General features: G+C 43.8%; 1 long non-coding RNA gene across 1 annotated transcript in view; it reads left to right on the top strand.

The window, feature by feature from the left end:
• Positions 1-25282, top strand: part of LOC307184195 — a 58378-nt gene that overhangs the window by 13113 nt on the left and 19983 nt on the right. Inside the window, exon 3 of the long non-coding RNA XR_013827680.1 lies at positions 10366-10491. This is a non-coding gene — a long non-coding RNA (uncharacterized lncRNA). The remainder of the gene's footprint in view (positions 1-10365; positions 10492-25282) is intronic.

The following is a 25282-nucleotide window of genomic DNA, read 5'->3' as shown; positions in this document are numbered from 1 at the left end:
GAGGCATCCCAGCACTGGAGCCTACAGGCTATTGGGTGGGTCTGGGTCTTAGTGAGAAAAGCTTGGCCTCCAGGTGGTCTCACGCCAATGAGCACTTCCCAGAACTTACACTGCCAGTGTCTCTGTCCCCACAGTGAGCCACAGCCGCCCGCACCCCCACCCCCCCACCTCCACGGGACATCCTCCAACATCAGCAGGTAGGTCTGGCCCAGGCCCTTATGAAGTCACTGCTTTTCCTCCCGGGTCCTGGTGTGCTCGAGACCTTGTGTGCCTCCTGCGAGAGTAGGGCTTCTGTTTCCCCCAGTCGTGTGGAATTTGCTGATCAAACCCCAGTGGCCTTCAAGCCCAGCTGGTTTGGGCACTCACCCTCCCGATGCCAGACTCCCTGGCTGGGGAGACGGATGTGGGGCTCAGAACTTTAACTCCTGTGTGTGAACCTTTCCAGTGTAAATATTTTCTAGTTTGTGGGTTGCCCAGCCGGTGGGGATGGAGTTTGATTTCATCGTGATTGTGCCCCTCCTACTGTCTCTTTGTGGCTTCTTCTTTGTCTTTAGATGTAGGGTAACTTTTTTGGTTCCTGCAGTTTTTGGTCAGTTGTTTTTCAGCAGTTAGTTGTGATTTTGGTATTTTCATGAGGGGGGCGAACTCAACGTCCTTCCACTCTGCCATCTTCTCTCCAAGCCCCCACTTCATAGGATTTAATTGTCAAATATACTGTCTGTAGAAAATGCATAAGCCATTGCGGGACCCACCTAAACCTACTAAAGTGGACATCCACAGAAGGACGGCCAGGCCAAGGCCTGGATGAATCCCTCACACCAGCCCCTGCTCAACATGACTCCCAGACAGGCCTCCTCTGTCGGGTGAGTGACAAGTGTGTGCCTCCCTGGGTCACTGTGTTTTAATTCTGTGTGCTTTCTTTGGAGTGCAAATGGCATTCTGTCAGTTTTCCGTTACCCAGTGCTGTTAGCTGCCCCTGGGATGGCAGTCTGGTCACTTTTGCTAGTCTGTAGGGCCCTGTGATGGGGCTGCACCCTGTTCATTTCTTGATTCTACTGCTAGTAGCCACTTGGGTGGCCTCGAGGGTTTTCTGCTATGATATGTGCTTCTGAAAACTTTGGAAATCGTATACACTTGGATGTCTCGGCCTCATCTTCTCCAAATTGCCCATACTAGACCCCTGTTTCTCAGCCCCCAAACATCTTCTCTTCTGTTCTGTGGTTGCCCTATAGGACGGGGATCAACCCTGCCCCCCACCCAAGATGGGCTTGGTTGTCAAGATGATGCCATTTGCACCAAGAGGATCAGAAGATAGTTGGTAATCTGCGGAGATGGACGCAGGTGTACGCTCTTGCAGGTGGCCAGAGGAAGAGCTGGTGGGGCCTCCGTCGTGGCTGGGCGTTTATGAGGTTTGATCTTCCCACCCACAGGACACATGGCACTCGTGGGCCTCCTTATCCATTCGCATAGACCGGGCCCGGGCAGGGAAGAGGGTGGGGCTCTGGAAGTTCTTCCTAGTCAGACCACAGATCCCATCACGAATGGATCCAGCCTCTTTACTGTAATTCACCTCCGATGTTTGGTTGAAGACTGACACACCTCATCTCATCTAATCGAATATGAACTTGTCTGAGTGTGAAGCTTAGAAGCCTAGTGCCCAAGCAGTGTAATGTAGTTGAGACAGCAGACGTCGGAAGAGCGTTGGAATCTGCTTAATCCCAGGGCATTGGAGAGGGGCGGGAGACACCCTGGGGGCTTCCGGGCTCTGTCCAGCTATTCCTGCCATGCTTTTGTGCAGCCTCGCCAGGGCTGTCTACCCACATGCAGTGAAAGGCCCCTTCAGGGAAACTGCCCCTGCCCTGGCTGGGCAACGAATAGTCCTCAGCCAGGCGGCCAGCAGCTCCACGGAAAGCATCTAAACACAAGGCGTCTGCTGCACGTGGCTCGAGTATTGGGGTATTTCCTGAGTGCCACCTGGGCTGTGGGCCCACAAGACCATCGTCACGTGGGAGGTGCCGGGGCTCTGGCTCACCTCTGTCCTGCCAGCGCCAGTTCAGGAAGGAGGCCTCTGCAGGGGTGAGCCTGTGTGGTGCTGCAGGCACAGCCCAAGGCATCAGGGCAGCTGGGCGCCAGCAGCCCGGTCTCAGGGCCTGGAGGGCCTCGGCTCCAGCAGGGCCCAGCGCGTGGCCATCGTGGTGCGCCACTGCTCTGTATTGCTAGGAGGGCTACCAGATGCCCGTGGGCAGTTAACGGCGCATGGTAAATTGGGCCTGCCGGCCTACAGAACCTTGGACGTGTGAGATGGTGGTGTGTTTGTTCCAGTGGATGAACCTGCACTGACATGTCGTCACCACCCACAGTCCACAGCTGACTTTGCATGTATGTTCTGTGGGTCTAGATGAAGATGCGTCCACCTTTATAGTGTCCTGCGAAACACGTTCGCTGCCCTAAAAAATGCCCTGTGCGCCTCCTAGTCACCCCTCCCCCAACCCCGATCCCCGGCAACCACTGGTCCTTTTACTGCCATCTCCACAGTCTTGTCTTTTCAAACAGATTTAGAAAAATCTTTTGATATGCTGTGATTTTTCTTCTTTAGACCGTTGAAGTGATTTTTAAAAATTATTTATTTTTATGATTTTTTGCTGTGTTGGGTCTTAGTTGCCGTATGTGGGATCTTCGTTGTGGCATGTGGGATCGTTCGTTGCAGCGCATGGGCTTGTCTCTAGTTGCGGCCCACGGGCTCTCTAGTTGTGGTGCATAGGATCCAGAGCGCATGGGCTCTGTAGTTTGCAGCATGCTGGCTCTCTAGTTGAGGCACGCGGGCTCAGTAGTTGTGGTGCCTGGGCTTAGTTGCCCTGTGTCATGTGGGATCTTGTTCCCTCACCAGGGATCAAACCCATGTCCCCTGCATTGGAAGGTGGATTCTTAGCCACTGGTCCATCCAGGAAGTCCCCTGAAGTGATTCTTGAATGTTGAGCCAACCTTGCATACCTGGGATAAATACCACTTGCTTATGGTGTATAATTCTTCTATATTACTGGCTTCAGTTTGTTAATATTATTATTATTATTATTTTTCCCGGTACGCGGGCCTCTCACTGTTGTGGCCTCTCCCGTTGCATAGCACAGGCTCCGGATGCACAGGCTCAGCAGACATAGCTCACGGGCCCAGCTGCTCCGCGGCATCTTCCTGGACTGGGGCACGAACCCGTGTCCCCTGCATTGGCAGGCAGACTCTCAACCACTGCGCCACCAGGGAAGCCCAATTTTGTTAATATTTTAAAAAAATGTTTATTTATTTTGACTGCACTGGGTCTTAGCTGTGGCTTGTGGGATCTTCAATGAGGCATGCGGTCTTCTTAGTTGCGGCGGGCAAACTCTTAGTTGCGGCATGTGGGATCTAGTTCCTCGACCAGGGATCAAACCTGGGCCCCCCGTGGAGTCTTACCCACTGGACTACCAGGGAAGTCCCCAGTTTGTTAATACTTTGTTTGTGACTTTTACATCACTGTTTATGAGAGAGACTGATCTGTAGTTTCCTTGTCATGTCCCTGTCTGGTTTTGTTATTATGGAAATGCTTACCTCATATAATGAGTTAGTACACATTCCCTCTGCTTCTGTCCTCTGAAACTAATTGTAGAGAATTAATTTCGTCCTTAAATGTTAGGTAGAATTCACCAGTGAACCCATCTGGATCTGGTGTTTTCTGCTTTGGAAGGTTAGTAATTATATTATTTTTTACTTTACTTTTTTACTGAAGTATAGTTGATTTACAATAGTGTGTTAGTTTCAGGTGTACAGCACAGCGATTCAGTTTTATACACACACACGCACACATCTTTTTCAGATTCTTTACTCTTACAGGTTGTTACAAAATATTGAGTATAGTTCCCTGTGCTATACAGTAGGTCCTTGTTGGTTATCTATTTTATATATAATAGTGTGTATATGTTAATCCCAACTTCCTAATATATCCCTCTGTCCATGCCCCTTTCTCCTTTGGTAACCATAAGTTTGTTTCCTATGTCTGTGAGTCTCTTTCTATTTTGGAAATAAGTTCATTTGTATATTTTATTTTCTTTTATTTATTTACTGTTTTAGATTCTACATATAAGTGGTATATGATATTTGTCTTTCTCTGGTTTACTTCACTTAGTATGACTATCTCTGGGTCCATCCATGTTGCTGCAAATGGCATTATTTCATTCTTTTTTATGGCTGAGTAATATTCCATTGTATGTGTACCACATCTTCTTTATCCAGTCATCTGTTGATAGAAATTTAGGTTGCTTCCATGTCTTGGCTATTGTAAATAGTGCTGCTGTGAACATTGGGATGTATGTATCTTTTTGAATTACAGTTTTGTCCAGATATATGCCCAGTAGTGGGATTGCTGGATCATATGGTAATTCTGTTTTCAGTTTTTTAAGGACCCTCCGTACTATTTTCCATAGTGGCTGCACCAATTTACATTGCCACCAACAGTGTAGCAAGGTTCCTGGAAGGTTACTGATTGTTCATTCAGTTTCTTTCATAGATGTAGGGCTATTCAGATTATCTGTTTCTTCTTGTGTGAGTTCTTGCAGGCTGTGTCTTTCAAGAAATAGGGCCATTCCATCGAGGTTATTAAATTTGTGGGTATAGTTATTAATAGTATTCCATTATTACCCTTTCAACATCCATAAGACATGTAATGATATCACCTAGTTCTTTGCTGATAGTAATAATTTCTGTCTTCTCTATTTTTTTCCTAGTTAGTGTATGATTTTATTGATCTTTTCAGAGAGCCAGCTTTTGGTTTACTTGATATTCTCTACCAATTTCTTGTTTTAAATTTTATTGATTTCTGCTCCAAATTTTAGTATTTTTTTCTTCTGATTACTTTAGATTTAATTTGCCCTTTTTCTAGTTTCTTAAGGTAGAGGTTTAGATTATTGATTTTTAAAAAAATTTTTTTTATTATTTTTTTTTGTGGTATGCAGGCATCTCACTGTTGTGGCCTCTCCCATTGCGGAGCACAGGCTCCGAACGTGCAAGCTCAGCGGCCATGGCTCACGGGCCCAGCCGCTCCGCGGCATATGGAATCTTCCCAGACCGGGGCACGAACCCGTGTCCCCTGCGTCGGCAGGTGGACTCTCAACCACTGTGCCACCAGGGAAGCCCGCCAGGCAGATTCTTAACCACTGGGCAGGTGGTTCTTAACCACTGAGCCACCAGGGAAGCCCTGCATCCCTCAAATTCTGATAAGTGTTATTTTCGTTTTCATTAAGTTCAAAATATTTTTTATTTCTCTGGAGATTTCTTCTTTGATCCATTTGTTATTTGGAAGTTTGTTGTTTACAAGTACTTGGAGGACTTTCCAGCTACCTTTATGTTATTTCCAGTTTAATTCCACTGTGGCCTAAGAGCATCCAGTGTGATTTCTTCTTTTAAATTCATTAAGGTTTGTTTCATGGCCCAAGATATGGTGTTTGTTGGTGATGGTCCCGTGTGCACTTGAGAGGATCTGTGTGCTGCTGTCTTTGGATGACGTCGTCCGTAGTTGTGAATTATATCCAGTTGTGGATGGTACTGTTGAGTTCATTTATCTTCTTACTCACTTTTTGCCTCCAGGATCTGTCATTTCTGATAGAGATATATTGAAGTCTCTAACTTAAATAGTGGATTCATCCATTTCTCGATGCAGTCATATCAGTTTTTGTCTCTAGCATGTGGACTCTGTTGTTAGGTGCACACGCACTAAGGGTTGTTATGTCTTCTTGGAGAATCGATGCCTTTATCATCATGTCATGCCTCTCTTTATCTCTGAGAATTTTCCTTCCTCTGAAATCTGCTCTATGTGAAGTACAGCTACTCAAGTTTTGTGTTTTTTTCGTTTTTCGTTTTTTTTTTGTTTTTTTTCCGGCTGTGTTGGGTCTTAGTTGCTGTGTGCAGGCTTTCTCTAGTTGAGGTGAGCGGGGGTTGCTCTTCGTTGCAGTGCACGGGCTTCTTACTGTGGTGGCTTCTCTTGTAGCGGAGCATGGACTCAGGCATGTGGGCTTCAGTAGTTGTGGCACGCAGGCTCAGTAGTTGTGGCTTGCGGGCTCTAGAGCACAGGCTCAGTAGTTGTGGTGTACAGGCTTAGCTGCTCCACGGCATGTGGTATCTTCCAGGACCAGGGTGCGAACCCATGGCCCCTGCATTGGCAGGGGGATTCTTAACCACTGCACCACCAGGGAAGCCCCTGCCCTCTCCTATTTATCACCAAAGAGTGTTTGGTGTAATTTTGCTTCTTTCGAACTTTTAATCAATGGGTATTCCCAGTAATACACTACTGATATCATATTGAAAATGTTTTCTGTCTTTGCCCCGTCTGTTTCACGCAAGCTGGTATCTGAACCTGTGAGTCATCTGATTAACTCATCCATTTGCTCTTGGGGCCTCTGTTGTTTCAGGGGTGTGTGCGTGTGTGTGTTCAGCAGTGCAATTGCAGTCTTGTTTTTATCCTTTTTTTTTTTTTGGCTGTGCTGCGCAGCTTGTGGGATCTTACTCCCCCGATCAGGGATCAAACCTGGGCCCCCTGCAGTGGAAGCGTGAAGTCTTAACCACTGGACCGCCAGGGAAGTCCCAATTGTTTTTATCCTTAACTGCAAATACATCAGAAATTTTCTTCACGTTGGGGAGAAATCGGTGCATTGTAGATTATGCATCTACAGGTCCCTCAAGGATTTCACACTGTGGCAGTGCCACCTGGGGAGTCGACACCCGAATTGAGCTTGACCTTCATGGCAGAGATGTGGTGCTCCTACCTGTTGGCCTTGAGAATGGGGCCAGAAGCCAGGGGTCAAAGGACTGACCCTCACCCATGTTGACATTCTTCAAGATGAGGGGCCACTTACCCTGGCTTCACAGCAAATGAACAGCAGTAGAGAAAACGAGGAAAAAGGATATTACCGGTTCTTACTTTAAAAGAAGTAAGCCAACGGGAAAGGAAGTGAAAAAACCTAACGCTACAGAAAAGACATCATTTCCACTCTCTTGGTCTTCCTGCAACTGTCGTCATGTGTTTTACTTCTACATATGTACTAGCCCTCCAGTATATCGGCGTTTTATTGAAATAATCAAGTATTTCTCAGACTAAAATGACAAAAAAATGAAAAACCATCTAAGCTTTTTTTTTGTTTGTTTTTTGGCTGTGTTGGGTCTTCATTGCCGCGCGTGGGCCTTCTTTAGTTGTGGCGAGTGGGGGCTACTCTTTGTTGCGGTGAGCAGGCTTCTCACTGTGGTGGCTTCTTGTTGCGGAGCATGGGCTCAAGGCGCACAGGCTTCAGCAGTTGTGGGTCGCGGGCTCTAGAGCTCAGGCTCAGTAGTTGTGGTGCACGGGCTTAGTTGCCCTGCGGCATCCAGGATCCTAGTTCCCTGACCAGGGATCAAACCTGTGTCCCCTGCATTGGAAGGAAGATTCTTAACTAGTGCACCACCGGGGAAGTCCTCCATCTTATATCTATGTCCATATATCTACACATCCAGGAACCTTCCAAGCTTTGTACAGATCTCCCATTCTAGCTGACGTCCTGTCTCTTCTGCCTGAAAGACTTCCTTTCCCTTTTCTGGTAGTGCCAGTTTGCTGGGAATGGATTCTTTCAGCATTTGTGTGTCTGACTCAGTTGCCGTAGTGTAGAAAGGTGTTTCCTCTTAGTATAGACATTTTCTGTGACATACAGTTTTGCTCTGAGCATTTTAAGTATGTTACAGCAATGTATGTGCACTGGCATTATTTCCAGTGAGAACTCGTGTCAACCTTATGTTTGTTCATCTGTGTATTGTGTGTTGTTTTTCTCTGGGTGCTTTGAAGATATTCTCTTCATCTCTGGTTTTTGTTTTATTTTGCCTCACTGCATGGCTTGTGGGATCTTAGTTCCCTGGCCAGGGTTGGAACCCAGGCCCTGGGCAGTGAAAGCATGGAGTGCTAACCACCGTACGGCTGGGGCATTCCCTCGTCTCTGGCTTTGAGAAATACAGTTATGACAAGCCGTGGTGGAGATTTCCTTGTTTCCTGTGCTTGCTGATTGTCAGCCTTCTTAGATACGGGCTTTATATTTTTCATTCACTTTGAAAAATTCTCAGCAATAATTTTGATTATTATAGCTAGAAGACTTTCTTCTAGCTTCCTTCTCTCATTTGGGAATCTAGTTACATGTGTAGTTGGTTGTTAGGGGTCCTTTCACGGCTCACAGATACTCTCTACGTTTTTTGATACTTTATTGCAGAGTTCACATCTTTGCAGTAAAGACCCATCCTTTTATGTTCACCTCTCTTTTTTCTGCAGTATTTTATCTGCTTTTAATGCCATGCAGTGTGTGTGTGTGTTAATTTAGTTAGTTATTTTAGGCTGCGTTATTTTAGGCTGTGTTGGGTCTTTGTTGTTGCATGCGGGCTTTCTCTACTTCGGGCGAGCGGGGGCTACTCCTCGTTGCGGTGCACGGGCTTCTCATTGCGGTGGCCTCTCTTGTTGCAGAGCACAGGCTGTAGGCGTGCGGGCTCAGTAGTTGTGGCTCGCGGGCTCTAGAGTGCAGGCTCAGTAGTTGTGGCGCACGGGCTTAGCTGCTCCGTGGCATGTGGGATCTTCCCGGACCAGGGCTCGAACCCGGTCCCCTGCATTGGTAGGCGGATTCTTAACCACTGCACCACCAGGCAAGTCCCTCCATTCAGTATATTTTTCATCGGAGATGTCGTAGTTTCCGTGTCCTGATGTTTGATTTGGGTCTTTTAAAATAATATCTCCATTTCTCTATATAAGGTTTTTGTCATATAGAACAGGGGTCCCCAACACCTGGGCCTGTTAGGAACCAGGCCGCACAGCAGGAGGTGAGTGGTGGGCAAGCAAGCGAGGCGTCGTCTGCCGGTCCCCATTGCTCACATTAGCGCCTGAACCCTCCCCCCTCCCCCCATCCGTGGAAAAATTGTCTTCCACAAAACCGGTCCCTGGTGCCAGAAAGGTTGGGGATCACTGATATAGAAGACAATTATAAAAGTTCCTTCTCTAAGTTTAACATGGTGTCCGTGCTGGGGTGTCTCATCATCATCAGTCTTGCATTTCAACCTTTTAAAAATTTTTATTTCTTTTTTGGCCACACCTCGAGGCACGTGAGATCTTAGTTCCCCGATCAGGGATGGAAACCATGCCCCCTGCAGTAGAAGCGTGGAGTCTTAACCACTGGACCGCCAGGGAAGTCCCTACATTTCAACTTTTTCGAATGCCTTATATTTGATCAGATGCCAGACATTATGAACTTTACCTTGACGGGTGTTTGGTGTTTTCATATTCCTGTCAATATTTGATGGATCTGAATTCAGAGAATCCTGTTTACTTCTTTGGGGCCTTGGGTTCAGTGTCAAGAGCTTTGCGCTTCTCCCTCACAGTTAATTTGCACAAAACTTCACACTTAAGTCCAAACTAAAAATTCTCCAAAATAACATTCCGATTGGGAAAGTAGGCCTGTGTTCTTTTTTATTTTTTAATTTATTATTTTTTATTTTATTTATTATTGGCTGCGTTGAGTCTTTGTTGCTGTGCGCAGGCTTTCTCTAGTTGCGGGGAGCGGGGGCTACTCTTTGTTGTGGTGCACGGTAAGCCTGTGTTCTCTTAATGGCCTAGTGTTCTTCCAGAAAGATGGCCAGTCAAGACTGGTGGTGGCCGTTCTAATTTCCGTCTGGGTTTCTGACAGTTTGGAAGGTGCATTAAAAAGAATACCAGCTCCCCAGTCCTTCAGTGTTTTCTCATTGTTAACCACCTCTGTAGATCTGATGCTTGTCTCATGTGCCGATAGCTGTGTTGGGCAAAGAAAAGGGAGATAAAATAGTTGTTGTCATTTGAAATGGGTGATCTTGATGCAGACATGGTTCATTTCTAGCGCATTTCTGTCATTTCTTCATAGTGCACATGGGGACAAAATAAACCAGGAATGATCACAATGTAACTGCTGGGGAAATAAGTTCAGGATGTCAGAGGTGCTTGGGGAATTCCCTGGCAGTCCAGTGCTTAAGACTCCATGCTTCCACTTGAGGGGGCGTGGGTTCAGTCTGTGGTCGGGGAACTAGGACCTTGCATGCTGCCGTGGCTTGGCAAAAAAAGAAAAAAAAAAAAAAAGCTGTCACAGGTGCTGTTAGATCTATGGGATGTGATGAGATCAGTGAACAAGAGGACTCTGGATAGAGTGGAAAGGTCTGACCCCTAAGGCTTAGATTTGAAGCTGGAGGACGACAGAGCCTTGGGTGAACGTAGTATGATTGAGTGCAGTTCCCCTGGGCTGTGAGCTGCACCAGCCTTCCTGCTTGTGCTGGAGGACGTGGGTTTGTTGCTCTAACACATGTGTTCTGTTTCAGGACTCAGTGCTCTCTGAGGATGCGGCTGCGGACTTCACCTGGGCAGAGTGGGCTTTGCTAAGTCCTGTTCAGAGGAACTCCACAGAGATGTGAGGCTTCGAACCTTCAGGAACTCGGCCTCAGCAGGTAGGGGTGGCATCATTCCTTCACTTGTCCTTTTAGAGAACAACCTATCTTACTCTGTTGACCTTGTTCCGAGATTTGGGCTGAGAAGCGGGCACACGTTAGCAGACACACAGATGTGGTCAGAGGCCTCATGGAGTCTTGAGACTAATGAACAGCTTTACTGTGAAAACAAAGATCTGCTTCAACATCTTTTAAGATGTTTGAAGCTGACTTTTTAAAAAAATATTTATTTGCCTGCCCTGGGTCTTAGTTGCGGCGCACGGGATCTTCGTTGCCACGTGCGAGATCTTCCTTGCAGCATGCGGTTATCTAGTTCCCCCACCAGGGATCGAACCCGGGCCCCCCCTGCATTGGGAGCGTGGAGCCTTAACCACTGGACCGCCAGGAAGTCCCTAAGCTGACTTTTTATTTCTCTCTTGAGGCTCCTTAAACTGATAAGCGAGCATAGTTTTCAAATTTTGGGTTGGGGCACCCTTATCCGAGGATTACTATGCTTAAAACACACTGCAGCATCAAAAACATAGTCACAAATATTGGGAAATGTGTCGTTATAATAATCGTGAAAAACTATCAGTCCTTACATCATTAATGATTATGAATTTTTAAAAATATTTATTTATTTTTGGCTGCGTTGGATCTTCGTTGCGGTGCGTGGGCTTCTCATTGCAGTGGCTTCTTTTGTGGCGGAGCGTGGGCTCTAGGTGCGCGGGCTTCAGTAGTTGTGGTTCGCGGGCTCAGTAGTTGTGGCTCACGGGCTCTAGAGCGCAGGCTCTGTAGTTGTGGCACGTGGGCCCTAGAGCGCAGGCTCGGTAGTTGTGGCACGTGGGCTCAGTTGCTCCGCGGCATGTGGGTTCTTCCCAGACCAGGGCTGGAACCCGTGTCCCCTGCACTGGCGGGCGGGTGCTTAAACCCTGCGCCACCAGGGAAGCCCGATTATGAGTTCTTAATGTACTTCGTCCATATGTGGGACAACAGTGCTGTAGATGATCATTGGGGAGAAACCAAAGCGAGACTACAGTCTTACTGTGAAGCAAGGACACCCTACTGGAGTCGAATCCTACAAATGTACCGAGTGCTGGGGGGCTGCAGTGGATACCCAAGTCTAGACCCCCGCCTTCAGTGTGAGGCTGGGCAGACGGGTCTCGTATCTAAGCGCTGATGGGAGATCTCACGCTGTAGACAAAACCTATCCGCGTCAGGAACGTGGGACGGCCTTTCCTTTTCTCTCCTCTTCAGAAACACGTCTCCCTGGTAAATGCCACGTGAGGAATGTGGCAGAACTCTACCGTCACTCATCTTTTCAGACATGGCAGTGGTCACAAGTGAGCAGAAAACCTATGAAGGGGAAGAACATGGCAAGGTTCTTACTTATTGCTGTGCCCTTAGAAGACCCGTGACTACTCATAATGGAATAAAGTCTTGGGAATATAAGGAATGCGGGAAAGGCTCTCGTCGTCATTACCCGATATATAAAAGCACTCACCTTGTAAGTGTGAGACGTGGAAGAACCTTTATTCCTTCCTCACACCCAGCAGCACAGTTACGGTGGAATAGCGTCCGCTTACTGACTGCAGTGAGTCCACGAGGAGCCGTGTGTTCGCTCAGGAGGACGGGGTGAGAGACCTGATCAGGGGATCTCGCCCCGTGTCCGCCAGGTTTGTGGAAGGAGCAAGGAAGCAGGATTTGTGGATTGGACGTACTCATGGGGTAGCGTATGGAAAGGATTTTAGGAATTCTTACCTACAGAGCTGGAAAAATGGCGTGGAGCTAACTTGTAATTGGGGAAAGTGGAGAAAGGTCCTCCAAATATTGATACAATAGGTTTGAGAGCTGGTCTTATTTTTGGTTTGGGCAATACTTTTTGTGGTTTTAGACATGACTGTGCAGTGGCCTTATGGGTGTTCTCCATCCCCATCAGAGCGGTAGTGTGGTTTTATGCCCCACGGATTGTTTAACAGAACCCGCCGACCATTCTGTGAGCGCCGGCAGTATGTGCCAGGTCAACCGTTGGGCTGTCAGGCAGCCTGTTCTTTTGTCCACAAGCAGATGAAGTCCAGCTTCAAGACCCTACTGTGTAGAACTTTATTACAGATTTTGTCCAGAGAATGTCTGTACTTGGAATAGGATTAGTCTCGCCTGCCTTTTTTTTTTTTTTTTTTTTGATGCAAAATGATCAGATGAATCCTCTGATGCGACAGTGGCTGTGCAGTTGCATTTATTTATTTATTTGTTTTGCGGTACGCGGACCTCTCGCTGTTGTGGCCTCTCCCGTTGCGGAGCACAGGCTTCGGATGCGCAGGCTCAGCGGCCATGGCTCACGGGCCCAGCCGCTCCGCGGCATGTGGGATCTTCCCGGACCGGGGCACGAACCCGTGTCCCCTGCATCGGTAGGCGGACTCTCAACCACTGCGCCACCAGGGAAGCCCTGCATTTATTTTTTTTAAATATTTATTTGGGTGCACTGGGTCTTAGTTGCGGCACACGGGATCTTTAGTTGTGACATGTGGGCTCTTAGTTGTCACATGCGGGATCTAGTTCCCTGACCAGGGATCGAACTCGGGCCCCCTGCATTGGGAGTCTTAACCACTGGACCACCAGGGAAGTCCCTGCAGTGTCATTTAAACCTCTAAAGAGAGGAGGGCAACTGTAACACAGAAATTTCCTAGAAATAAAAATGTTTTTTCCCCGAAGACAGGGTCCTAGGTTACTGAACACAGTCAATGGAAATATCCCCAAATCTAGACGGTCTTTTGCAAAGATCTGCACGGCTTTGTAAAAAAATCGAGATGAAATTCACAAACCTGCAGCTAACCGTTTAATAATATACAATCTGGTCCGTTCACTGTGTTGTGCAACCACCATCTCTAATGTGAAAGCCTCTTCCTCACGCCAGGACACCCTGTGCCCTTTAAGCAGTGGCTCCCTATTTCCCCTGCAGCCTTCCCGGCAAGCGCTCGTCTACTCTCTGCCTGTATGGATTTGCCCGTTCTGGTGATTTTTTATAAAAGCAGTCACACAGGGACTTCCCTGGGGGTCCAGTGGTTAAGACTCTCCCTGCAGGGGGTGCAGGTTGGACCCCTGGTTGGGGAACCAAGTTCCCACATGCCATGCTGTGTGGCCACCCCCCCAAAAAAACAACCCAGTCACACAATATGTGATCATTTGGGTCTGGTGTTTACTCAGAATGTTTTTGTGGCTCATGCACGTTGCAGCCTGTGTCAGCACCTCTTTCCTTTTTATGGCAGCGTGTGATTCCACTGTGTCTGTGTGCACCACAGTTTGCCTATCCATTCGTACGTTGATAGATATTGGGGTTGTTTCCACCTTTTGGTCGTGGAAGAAAACCCCTGCTGCTCTGAGCATCCGTGTACAAGTTTCCGTGTGCACCTAAGTATTCATCTCTGTGAGGCGGATACCTGTGAGTGGAGTTGCTGGGTCATGTGGTGATTCTTTGACTTTTTGAGGTACTGCCAAACTGTTTTCCATAGTGGCTGCACCTGCACCATTTACATTCCCATCAGCAGTGTACAAGGTTTCCTATTTCTCCACATCTTTTGGGAAAACCTGTGTTTTTTTTTTTTGCATTATAATCCCCATAGTGGGTATGCCGTGATAGCCTAAGTGACCAATGATGTTGAACTTCTACTCGTGTATTTGCTGACTGTGTATCTTCATTAGACAAATGTCTGTTCAAGTCTATTGCCCATTTTTGAAAACTAGGTTGCCTTGCTGAAAGAGTTCTTTATATTCCGGGTACTAAACCCTTATCAGGTCAAGGACATTTGAACAAAAGGAAATGTATGGATCTTGTTATATCCCTGTAGGGATCATTAGGGAAGCTGACTGCTGCTCGTGGTTATTTGAATATGGTAAACGCAGGTTGTTTATTTTTAGGTGTGATAATGGACTTTAGATTATGTTTTTAAAAAAACATATATTCCCAAATATTCATGGATTAAATGGTATATCTGAGAGTTTCTTCAAAATTATGTGGAGAAATGAGTGGAGTAGAAACAAAAATTGAAAAGTGTTTTAGGAAAGTAATGGATATATACAGTTTTATTGTGTCTTTTCACATCCTTCTAAAAATCATTTTTTAAAATCATAGATACACATAAAATTTACCATCTTAACCATTTTAAGTGGTATTAAATACATTCACATTGTTGTGCAACCATCATAGTCCAAGCCCATAACTCTTCATCTTGTAAAACTGAAACAGTAACTCCTACTCCCTCCCCCCCAGCCCCTGCAACCACCATTCTACTGTCTTTATGAGATGTGACTCCATACCTCCTATAAGTAGAATCATACAGTATTTGTCACTCGTGATTAGCTGATTCCAATGAACACAATGCCCTCAAGGTTCATGCATGTTGTAGCGCAGTAAAGAAGTTCCTTCCTTTTATTCCAGTGTATGGATGGACCACACTTTGTGTATCCATTCACTCTTTGAACACTTACATTGCTTTACATATTTTAACGATTGTGAATCATGCTGCCATGAACATGGGTAAACAAGCATCTCTTGGAGACCCTGCTTTCAGTTCTTTAAGGGTATATACCCAGAAGTGGAATTGCGGGAGAATATGGTAATTCTTTCAGTTTTCTGAGGAACTACCATACTGTTTCCACAACTGCTTTCCATCTTACATCCCTACCAGCAGTGCACAAGGATTCCAGTTTTTCCACATCCTTGTCCATACTTGCTTTCTGGGTTTTTTTTTTTTTTTTTTTTTTTTGATAATAGCCATCCTAATGTGTGTGAGGTGATACCTTATTGTAGTTTGGGTTTGCATTTCCCTAATGATTAGTGATTCTGAGCATCTTTTCATGTGCTTATTGGCCACTCGTATGTTTCTTTTTTTTTCTTTTTTTATTCAATATGAATTTTTATTAACACACATTTTTCAAAGTCTGTACAAATCAAAACATTCCTGTGTTTTAAAAGGTCCATTATTACAAACATACAAATAAACAAAAGGTGTCACCAAAAGTTAGCTACTCAATTTCATGGTAAAAGAGTGTCATGATTTTTAAAAACCAAAATTTCAAGACTGAGGTTTCTGCCTTCCCTTTTTAGAACTTGTGGAAAGTTAGAAAATGTGTGGATTTGCTTTATATTAAATGCCAAGACCTTAAAAAAAGATTTAGTATAAAACTAAATGTGGTTTTACATTGTCACTTCATGTAACAGAATTTCTCAAGTCTTTAAAATTAAAAAAAAAATGACTTTTTTCAGTCTTTTCCCCATAGTCAATGTAAATGCATCTGAAAAATATTATCTGACAGTTTTTTACCTAAACGTTTCTCATTCAAAAGTTACAAAACTATTTAGCACTGCCATTTCCCTTGCTTAGAAGGGAAAATTACATCCTCTACTAGAGTGATAGATAAGTAACATGGCTCTGTCCAATTATGTGCATAAAACATTGTTTTATTTTAAACTAAGTATCATATTTATCTCATTCTAGGCCTTTTTGGGTTCATTCATAGGCTAGGCTAGCTGCTAGTAGGGAGATTAGGAATAGGGCCATAAGGAGTATTGTTGTTAAGTTATTTGTTTGGATTGCTCAAGGTAAGGGGAGCAGGAGGGCAATTTCTAGGTCGAAGAAGGAGGAAAGTAATTGCTACTAGGAAAAATTTTATGGAAAAAGGTAGGCGAGCAGATCCTATTGGGTCAAAGCCACATTCGTAAGGGCTGGTTTTTTCTGCATAGACGTTTAGTTGGGGGAGTCAAAAACCGATAAGTATGAGCAGTAAGGCTAGGGTTGTATTCGTCAGTAACGTTAATAGAAGGTTTATTGTTCTTTTTCGGGGTGTACCGAAACTAACTGATTGGAAGTCAGTTGTACTTGTTAATACTAAAAGGACTACGAACCTCATCAATAGATTAATACATAGAGGAATAATCATACAACGTCTACGAAATGTCAGTATCAAGCAGCGGCTTCAAAGCCAAAGTGGTGGTTTGATGTAAAGTGGAACATTAATTGGCGTATGAAGCAGACGATGAGGAAAGTGGATCCGATGATGACGTGTAGTCCGTGGAAGCCTGTGGCTACGAAGAAGGTAGATCCATAAACTCCGTCTGAGATCGTAAATGGGGCTTCATAGTATTCTGATGCTTGAAGTAGGGTGAAATAGAGGCCGAGTGTGATTGTGATGAGAAGAGCTTGGAGTATGTGTTTGCGGTCGCCTTCCATGAGACTGTGATGGGCTCAAGTGATAGATACACCGGAAGCTAATAGCACGGAGGTATTGAGGAGTGGGACTTCTAGTGGATTTAGGGGGTGGATACCCGTTGGTGGTCAGGAGCCTCCTAGTTCAGGAGTAGGGGCAAGACTTGAATGGTAAAAGGCTCAGAAGAAGCCTGTAAAGAATAGGACTTCTGATAAGATAAATAAGATTATACCATATCGAAGTCCTTTTTCAACGGTTGGTGTGTGGTGGCCTTGGAAAGTGCTTTCTCGGACGATATCTCGTCATCATTGGTATATTGTTAGGGTATTTGTCAAAAAGCTTAAAGTCAGTAAGATTATTGAGTTGAAGTGGAATCATATGATTAGGCCTGATGTTATAAGAAATGCTGAGAGAGCTCCTGTAAGTGGTCAAGGACTGGGGTTTACTATATGATATGAGTGGGTTTGGTGGGTCATTATGTATTGTCCTGCAAGTATAGGCTCACTAGTAAGGTGAATACGTAGGCTTGGATTAGGGCTACGGCGAATTCGAGGATGATTAATAAGGTGAGGATGGTGAATGTGATGAGGGCTGTGAATAGACTAATATCTATTAATGCAAGAGTTGCACTTCCGATTAGGTGTAGTAATAGGTGACCTGCTGTGATGTTCGCTGTTAGCCGTACTGCTAGAGCTAAAGGCTGAATAAATAGGCTGATAGTTTCGATTATTACTAATATAGGGATCAGGAAAGTGGGTGTGCCTAGTGGTAGAAGGTGGGCTAGGGATATTTTTGTCTTGTTACAGAAACCGATAAAGACAGTGCCAGCTCATAATGGAATAGCTATGCCTAAATTTATAGAGAGTTGAGTAGTGGGTGTAAATGAGTGGGGTAGTATTCCAAGAAGATTTGTGGAAGCGATGAATAGGAAAAGTGAGATAAGTATTAGAGATCAGGTTTGTCCTTTGTGGTTATGTGTAACTATCAGTTGCTTTGATGTGAGTTTGGTTAGTCATTGTTGGATAGCGATTATACGATTGTTGATTAATCGATTTGATGTTGGGAATAGTATGGTGGGAAATATAATAATTAGAGTAGTAATAGGAATACCTAGTATAATCGGGATTATGAAAGGGGCAAATAGATTTTCGTTCATGTGTGGTTTCAAGGGGTTTGTTGTTTTTGTAATTTAGTGCACATTGGTTTGGGGGAAGGAGAATAAAAATGCTTTGAGATTTTTAGTTGAAGTAATGTGAAGAGGGTAAAGGTCATAGAGAAGATGGTAAGGAGCCATGTTGATGTATCTAGTTGTGGCATATCATTAAGGGGAGTTTACAGCTCTCAATCTTTAACTTAAAAGGTTAACGCTAGTTCAGCTTCTTAATGAAGTTATAATATGGATGCAGATCATTTTTCAAAGTTCTCTAAGGGTACTAATTCGAGAACGATTGGCATAAAGCTGTGATTTGAGCCACAGATTTCTGAACATTGTCCATAGAACAGGCCAGGTCGTGTTGATATTGGGGTTGTTTGGTTTAGGCGTCCAGGAATTGCATCTGTTTTTAGACCCAGGGAAGGAACAGCTCATGAGTGTAATACATCTTCTGAGGAAACTAGTATTCGGATTGTTATTTGTATGGGTAGGACCATTCGATTATCTACTTCTAGCAATCATAGTTCTCCTGGTTTTAGGTCCGAGGTTGGAATCATGTAGGAGTCAAAATTTAGGTCTTCGTAGTCAGTATATTCATAGCTTCAATATCATTGATGTCCTATTGTTTTTACGGTAAGGGAGGGATTGTTAATTTCGTCTATTATGTAGAGAATTCGTAGAGAAGGTAGGCGATTATAATTAAGATAACGGCAGGGAGGACAGTTCAAATAGTTTCTACTTCTTGAGCGTCTGTTGTACTAGTGTGTGTTAATTTGGTTGTAAGTATTAGGGTAATAATATAGAGGACTAGGGAGCTAATTAGGAAAACAATCAGTAATGCATGGTCATGAAACTGTAGGAGTTCTTCTATAACAGGTGATGCTGCGTCTTGTAAGCCTAGTTGGAAAAGGTATGCCATGGAGATATACAGGATTTTCACTTGTGATTTAACTTTGACAAAGTTACGTAAGACTTTACTAATATCTCACTCATAAAGAAAGACATAATGGTTATGATGTTGGCTTGAAACCGATTAGAGGGGGTTCGATTCCTTCCTTTCTTGAATATTTTAGGTTAACATATACTGGTTCCTCAAATGTGTGATATGGTGGAGGACATCCGTTTAGTCATTCAAGGTTTGTGGAGGTGAGGTCTACTGCCAATACTTCCCGTTTAGATGCGAATGCTTCTCAGATAATGAAGGTTATCAGTATGACTGCTGTCAGTGAGGTAAAGGAGCCTATTGACGAGATGGTATTTCATGTTGTGTAGGCATCTGGATAGTCGGAGTGTCGCCGAGGTATTCCAGATAGGCCTAGCAAGTGCTGTGGAAAGAATGTCATATTTACACCTACGAATATAATTATGAATTGGATTTTTGTTCATGTTGGGTTAAGTGTATAGCCTGAAAATAGTGGAAATCAGTGGACGAAACCTCCTATGATGGCGAAGACAGCTCCTGTTGAAAGCACATAGTGAAAATGGGCAACTACATAATAGGTGTCGTGGAGAATAATGTCTAGGGATGAATTAGCCAGGATAATACCAGTTAGACCTCCTACTGTGAATAAGAAAATAAAGCCTAAAGCTCATATTAGGGCGGGAGATCATTTAATATTTCTTCCGTGAAGTGTTGCCAGTCAGCTGAAGACTTTTACTCCTGTAGGAATAGCAATAATTATAGTGGCTGATGTAAAGTATGCTCGTGTATCTACGTCTGTTCCAACTGTAAATATATGATGAGCTCATACAGTAAAACCCAGGAAACCAATAGAAACTATAGCTCATACTATTCCCATATACCCGAAAGGTTCTTTTTTCCCCGAATGAATAGGTAACGATATGTGAAATTACTCCGAAGCCGGGCAGAACTAGAATATATACTTCGGGACGGCCAAAAAATCAGAACAGGTGTTGATACAGGATTGGGTCGCCTCCTCCTGCCGGGTCGAAAAAGGCTGTGTTTAGGTTTCGATCAGTTAATAGTATGGTAATTCCGGCTGCTAAGACGGGTAGCGACAGTAAAACTGCTGTGACCAAGACTGATCACACGAAGAGAGGTGTTTGGTATTGGGTTATAGCGGGCGGTTTTATATTAATAATAGTTGTAATGAAGTTAATAGCCCCCAGGATTGAAGATATACTGGCTAAATGTAGAGAGAAAATAGTAAGGTCTACTGAGGCTCCTGTGTGTGCTAGGTTTCCGGCTAGAGGAGGATATACAGTTCAGCCTGTGCCTGCGCCGGCTTCAGTTATTGAAGATGCTGTCAGTAGTAGAAAGGAAGGGGGGGAAGTAGTCAGAAGCTTATGTTGTTTAGACGAGGGAATGCTATGTCAGGGGCTCCAATTATCAAGGGAACTAGTCAGTTTCCAAATCCCCCAATTATGATAGGTATAACCATAAAGAAAATTATTACGAAGGCGTGGGCTGTTACTAGAACATTATAAAGTTGGTCGTCTCCGATAAGTGTGCCAGGCTGGCCTAATTCAGCACGAATCAGCAAGCTTAGACCAGTACCCACTATTCCTGCCCAGGCGCCAAATAGTAAATACAGGGTACCAATGTCTTTGTGATTGGTAGAGAATAGTCATCGGTTTATGAACATAGGTAAAATGGCCGAGTAGGCATTAGACTGTAAATCTAAAGACAGGGGTAAAGCCCTCTTTTTGCCAAGTCCTGTGGTGAGTAATCATTTTGAATTGCAAATTCAAAGAAGCAGCTTCAATCCTGCCGGGACTTCTCGCACCTTTTTTTTCTCGCGGCGGGAGAAGTAGATTGAAGCCAGTTTATTAGGGTATTTAGCTGTTAACTAAAAGTTCGTGGGAGATGTATCCCTCCAATCTAGTGAGGATTTAGCTTAATTAAAGTGTTTGATTTGCATTCAATTGATGTGAGATATGGTCTTGCAATCCTTATTGGCCAGGGGTTAAGTAGAATTATACTTGCTTAGGGCTTTGAAGGCTCTTGGTCTTATTTAACCTAAACCCCTATAGTAGGACAAAGAGTGCTGGTGTAAGAGGTAGAAGTATTGTGGATAGTACGATTGCTGTTGGTAAAAGGGTTATTTGTTTTGTGGAGTGGAATTGTCATTTTATTTTTATGTTGTTGGAATAGGGTTAATGCTGTGGAGTAGGTAAGGCGTATATAGAAATATAGGTTGAGTAGAGCTGTGATGGCTATGAGGGTGGGTAGGATGAGGGTATCATTTTTTGTTAGTTCTTGAATAATCATTCATTTGGGTATAAAGCCTGTGAGTGGAGGAAGTCCTCCTATGGAGAGTAGGGTGAGCATAGTAAAGGTTGTTATAACAGGTATTGTATTTCATGTTTGGGATAGTAGTAGTGTGGTGGTAGTGGAGTTTTGGATGAGTAGTATAAATATGGTGAAGGTTATTACAATGTAAATTAATAGATTTAGTAGGGTGAGGGCTGGATTGTATAATAAAATAGCGGTTATTCATCCTATGTGAGCAATTGATGAATAGGCTATGATTTTTCGGAGTTGCGTTTGGTTTAGTCCACCTCAGCCTCCGATTAGAATCGATAGAAAGGATATAGTGATTATTAGGTGTAGATTGATTGATGGTGAGATTTGATAAAGGATTGAGATGGGTGCGAGTTTTTGTCACGTAAGTAGAATTAGTCCTGTGCTTAGGGGAACACCTTGTGTAACTTCTGGTACTCAGAAGTGAAAAGGGGATAATCCTAGTTTAATGGCTAAAGCTATTGTTATTAGAACGGATGCTGTTGGGTCGAATAATTTTATGATCGTTCATTGGCTGGCGTGTATTAGGTTAATAATAATGGCTAGTATGAGTAATGAGGACGCTGTGGCCTGTGTTAGAAAGTATCTGGCTGAGGCCTCTGTGGCTCGCGGGTTAGGTTTTTTTATTATGATAGGAATGATGGCTATCATGTTTATTTCTAGTCCAATTCAGGCGAACAGTCAATGGGAGCTAATGGTTACAATTATTGTGCTTAGGACGAGGGTTGTTAATAGGGTGATGGAGACGAATGGGTTAATTAGTATGGGAAGGATATGAACCAACATTTCCGGGGTACGGGCCCGGTAGCTTATTTAGCTGACCTTACTATAGATTATGGTGTAGCGTGGTAGCACGGAGAATTTTGAATTCTTAAGGGTAGGTTCGATTCCTATTATTCTAGAAATAAGAGGACTCAAACCTCTATTATTTACTCTATCAAAGTAATTCTTTTGTAAGACATATTTCTTAGTTTATGTTTGGGGTGGGATGCCTGCTGTTATAATGGGCAGTGAGATGTGTCATAGGCAGAGAGCTAGTGTCAGTGGGAGGAAGTTTTTTCAGAGGAGGTGTATTGGTCATATCGGAATCGGGGGTAGGATGCTCGGATTCATAGGAAGGATATTGTTAATAGTAGCGATTTAATGATTAGGTTTGTTGTGCATAGTTCTGGTGTGTAGGGGTCATGGAATGCTCCTAGAAATAAGATAGTTGTGAATATGTTTATTATGATAATGTTAGCCTATTCTGCTGGGAAGCACAGGGCGAAAGGGCCTGCTGCCTATTCTACATTAAAGCCAGATACGAGTTCTGATTCTCCTTCTGTGAGGTCGAAAGGGGCTCGGTTAGTTTCTGCTGAGGTGGAAATAAATCATATTATGGCTAATGGTCATGAGGGGAAGAGCAGTCATAGTTTTTCTTGTGTAGCGTTTAGTGTGGATAGAGTGAAGGAGCCGTTTATTAGAAGTACAGATAGAAGAATAATAGCTAATGTTACTTCATGTGAGATTGTTTGTGCTACTGCTCGTAGTGCTCCGATTAAGGCGTATTTTGAATTAGAAGCTCATCCGGATCATAGAATAGAGTAGACCGCTAGGCTTGATATTGCTGATATGAAGAGTACTCCTAGGTTTATGTTGATGAGGGGGTGTGGTATGGGTAGGGGAGCTCATATTGTGCGGGCCAGGGTTAGTGCGAATACGGGTGCGATGATGAATATGGTGGTGGAGGATGTGGCTGGTCCTAAGGGTTCTTAGGTGAATAGTTTGATTGCATCGGCGAAGGGTTGTAATAAGCCATATGGACCTACGATGTTGGGTCCTTTTCGGAGTTGTATATAGCCTAGGATTTTGCGTTCTACTAATGTTAGAAATGCTACAGCTAAAAGAATGGGTCGGAGTTGTATATAGCCTAGGATTTTGCGTTCTACTAATGTTAGAAATGCTACAGCTAAAAGAATGGGAAGGATGAGTGTTAAAATGTTAATTATAAACATTTGTTGAAGAGACGATTTGAACCTCTGGGTATAAAAGCTTAAGTTTTATGCAATTGCCGTACTCTGCCACTTCAACAAAGCCCTGGTCTTGGGCAGAGTATGTTTGCGCTAGTTTATTAGGTTGAGACTGGGTCACTAATTGTTTGAAGGCGCTTTTTTAAAGTTGGCCTTACTTCTCTTGTCCTTTCGTACTGGGAGAAATGCGTAATAGATAGAAACCGACCTGGATTACTCCGGTCTGAACTCAGATCACGTAGGACTTTAATCGTTGAACAAACGAACCCTTAACAGCTGCTGCACCATTAGGATGTCCTGATCCAACATCGAGGTCGTAAACCCTATTGTCGATATGGACTCTAGAATAGGATTGCGCTGTTATCCCTAGGGTAACTTGTTCCGTTGATCAAAATTTTGGATCAATAAGTGATTTATACTTTGGCTAGTAGGCCTAGGTTTTAATCACTCGGAGGGCTTTTTATACTCCGAGGTCACCCCAACCGAAATTGTCAACTCATATAAAGCTTTGTTATCCCTTGGTGGTATTATTTTGTGCTTTTTGGGTTGATTAATTAAAGCTCCATAGGGTCTTCTCGTCTTATTGTGTTATCCCCGCCTCTTCACGGGGAGGTCAGTTGCCATTCATACAAGTCCTTATTTAGAGAACAAGTGATTATGCTGCCTTTGCACGGTCAGGATACCGCGGCCGTTTAACGATTGTCACTGGGCAGGCAGTGCCTCTAATACTGGTTATGCTAGAGGTGATGTTTTTGGTAAACAGGCGGGGTTTGTGTTTGCCGAGTTCCTTTTACTTTTTTTAATCTTTCCTTGGTGCACACCTGTGTTGGGTTAACAGTATGTTTAATAAATAGTTTAGTGTTAGGTTATATTTATTGGCTGTTAACTATCAGTATATTATCAGTCACTGATATAAGCTTGTTCGAGGAGAAAATTTTTCTTGTTACTCATGTTAACAGTATTTCTTCTATAATTAAATAGATTAGTCCAGTAGTCAGGCTAGGAGTTATTTTACTTATTGTTGAAATTAAAACTTATTTTTGTTGTTGAGCTTGAACGCTTTCTTAATTGGTGGCTGCTTTTAGGCCAACTATGGTTTAAGTTTTATATTACTCTCTAGTAAAGGTTGTATCCATTTCTAAAAAGCTGTACCTTTTTAGACTAACAATTAAACATACGTTGAAACTTGCTGTGGTTTTTAGTATTGTTTAATGTTGAACTGAAATTCCTTTCTTGGACGACCAGCTATCACCAGGCTCGTTAGGCTTTTCACCTCTACTTACAAGTCTTCTCACTATTTTGCCACATAGATGAGTTTGTTCTAGTTACTGCTTATAAGTAGCTCGTCTGGTTTTGGGTAATTTAACTTAAGATCTCTTTGCTAAATTATTACTAGTTAAGTCATTATGCAAAAGGTACAAGGGGTAAGCTTTGCTTTTTTCTACTTTTAATAATTCTTTCATCTTTCCCTTACAGTACTTTCTCTATAGCGCCACTGATATTTAAATTTCTATCTCCTATACTTTAAATGTATGGTAAATGTTTTATTTGATTAACTTATAGTAGTAGTAATGGGGAGGGGTATGGGCTAGATATAGTTCAAGATGTGCACAAGTTGTGAAATCTTCTAGGTGTAAACTAGATGCTTTATTTAAGCTACATCTTGTTTATCCAAGCACACCTTCCGGTATGCTTACCTTGTTACGACTTGTCTCCTCTTGTACGCTTGCTTAGCATGGGTTAGCGATCTGGGGCTTTGCTACGGTACTTGAGGAGGGTGACGGGCGGTGTGTGCGTGCTTCATGGCCTTATTCAATTAAGCATTCTATTCTTAATTTACTGCTAAATCCTCCTTTAGTTTTTGGGTTTCATAAAAACTTTCGTGTGGGTTATAAGGGGTGTTCTTATTATAGAAAATGTAGCCCATTTCTTCCCAATCCATAGGTTACGCCTTGACCTGACGTTTTTATGTGCAATAGTTGTGCTTGCTTTCGTTCCTTTTTTAGGGTTTGCTGAAGATGGCGGTATATAGACTGAAGTAGCAAGGATTGGTGAGGTTGATCGGGGTTTATCGTTTACAGAACAGGCTCCTCTAGAAGGATGTGAAGCACCGCCAAGTCCTTTGAGTTGTGGGCTGTTGCCGATAGTACTCTGGCGAATAGTCTTGTTTTAGGACTATTT

The sequence above is a fragment of the Stenella coeruleoalba genome (genome assembly GCF_951394435.1).
Source record: "Stenella coeruleoalba genome assembly, chromosome: 3".
Classification (NCBI taxonomy): Eukaryota; Metazoa; Chordata; class Mammalia; order Artiodactyla; family Delphinidae; genus Stenella; species Stenella coeruleoalba.
The sequence above is the reverse complement of the archived record's forward strand: the minus strand, read 5'-3'. Positions and strand labels throughout refer to the sequence as shown.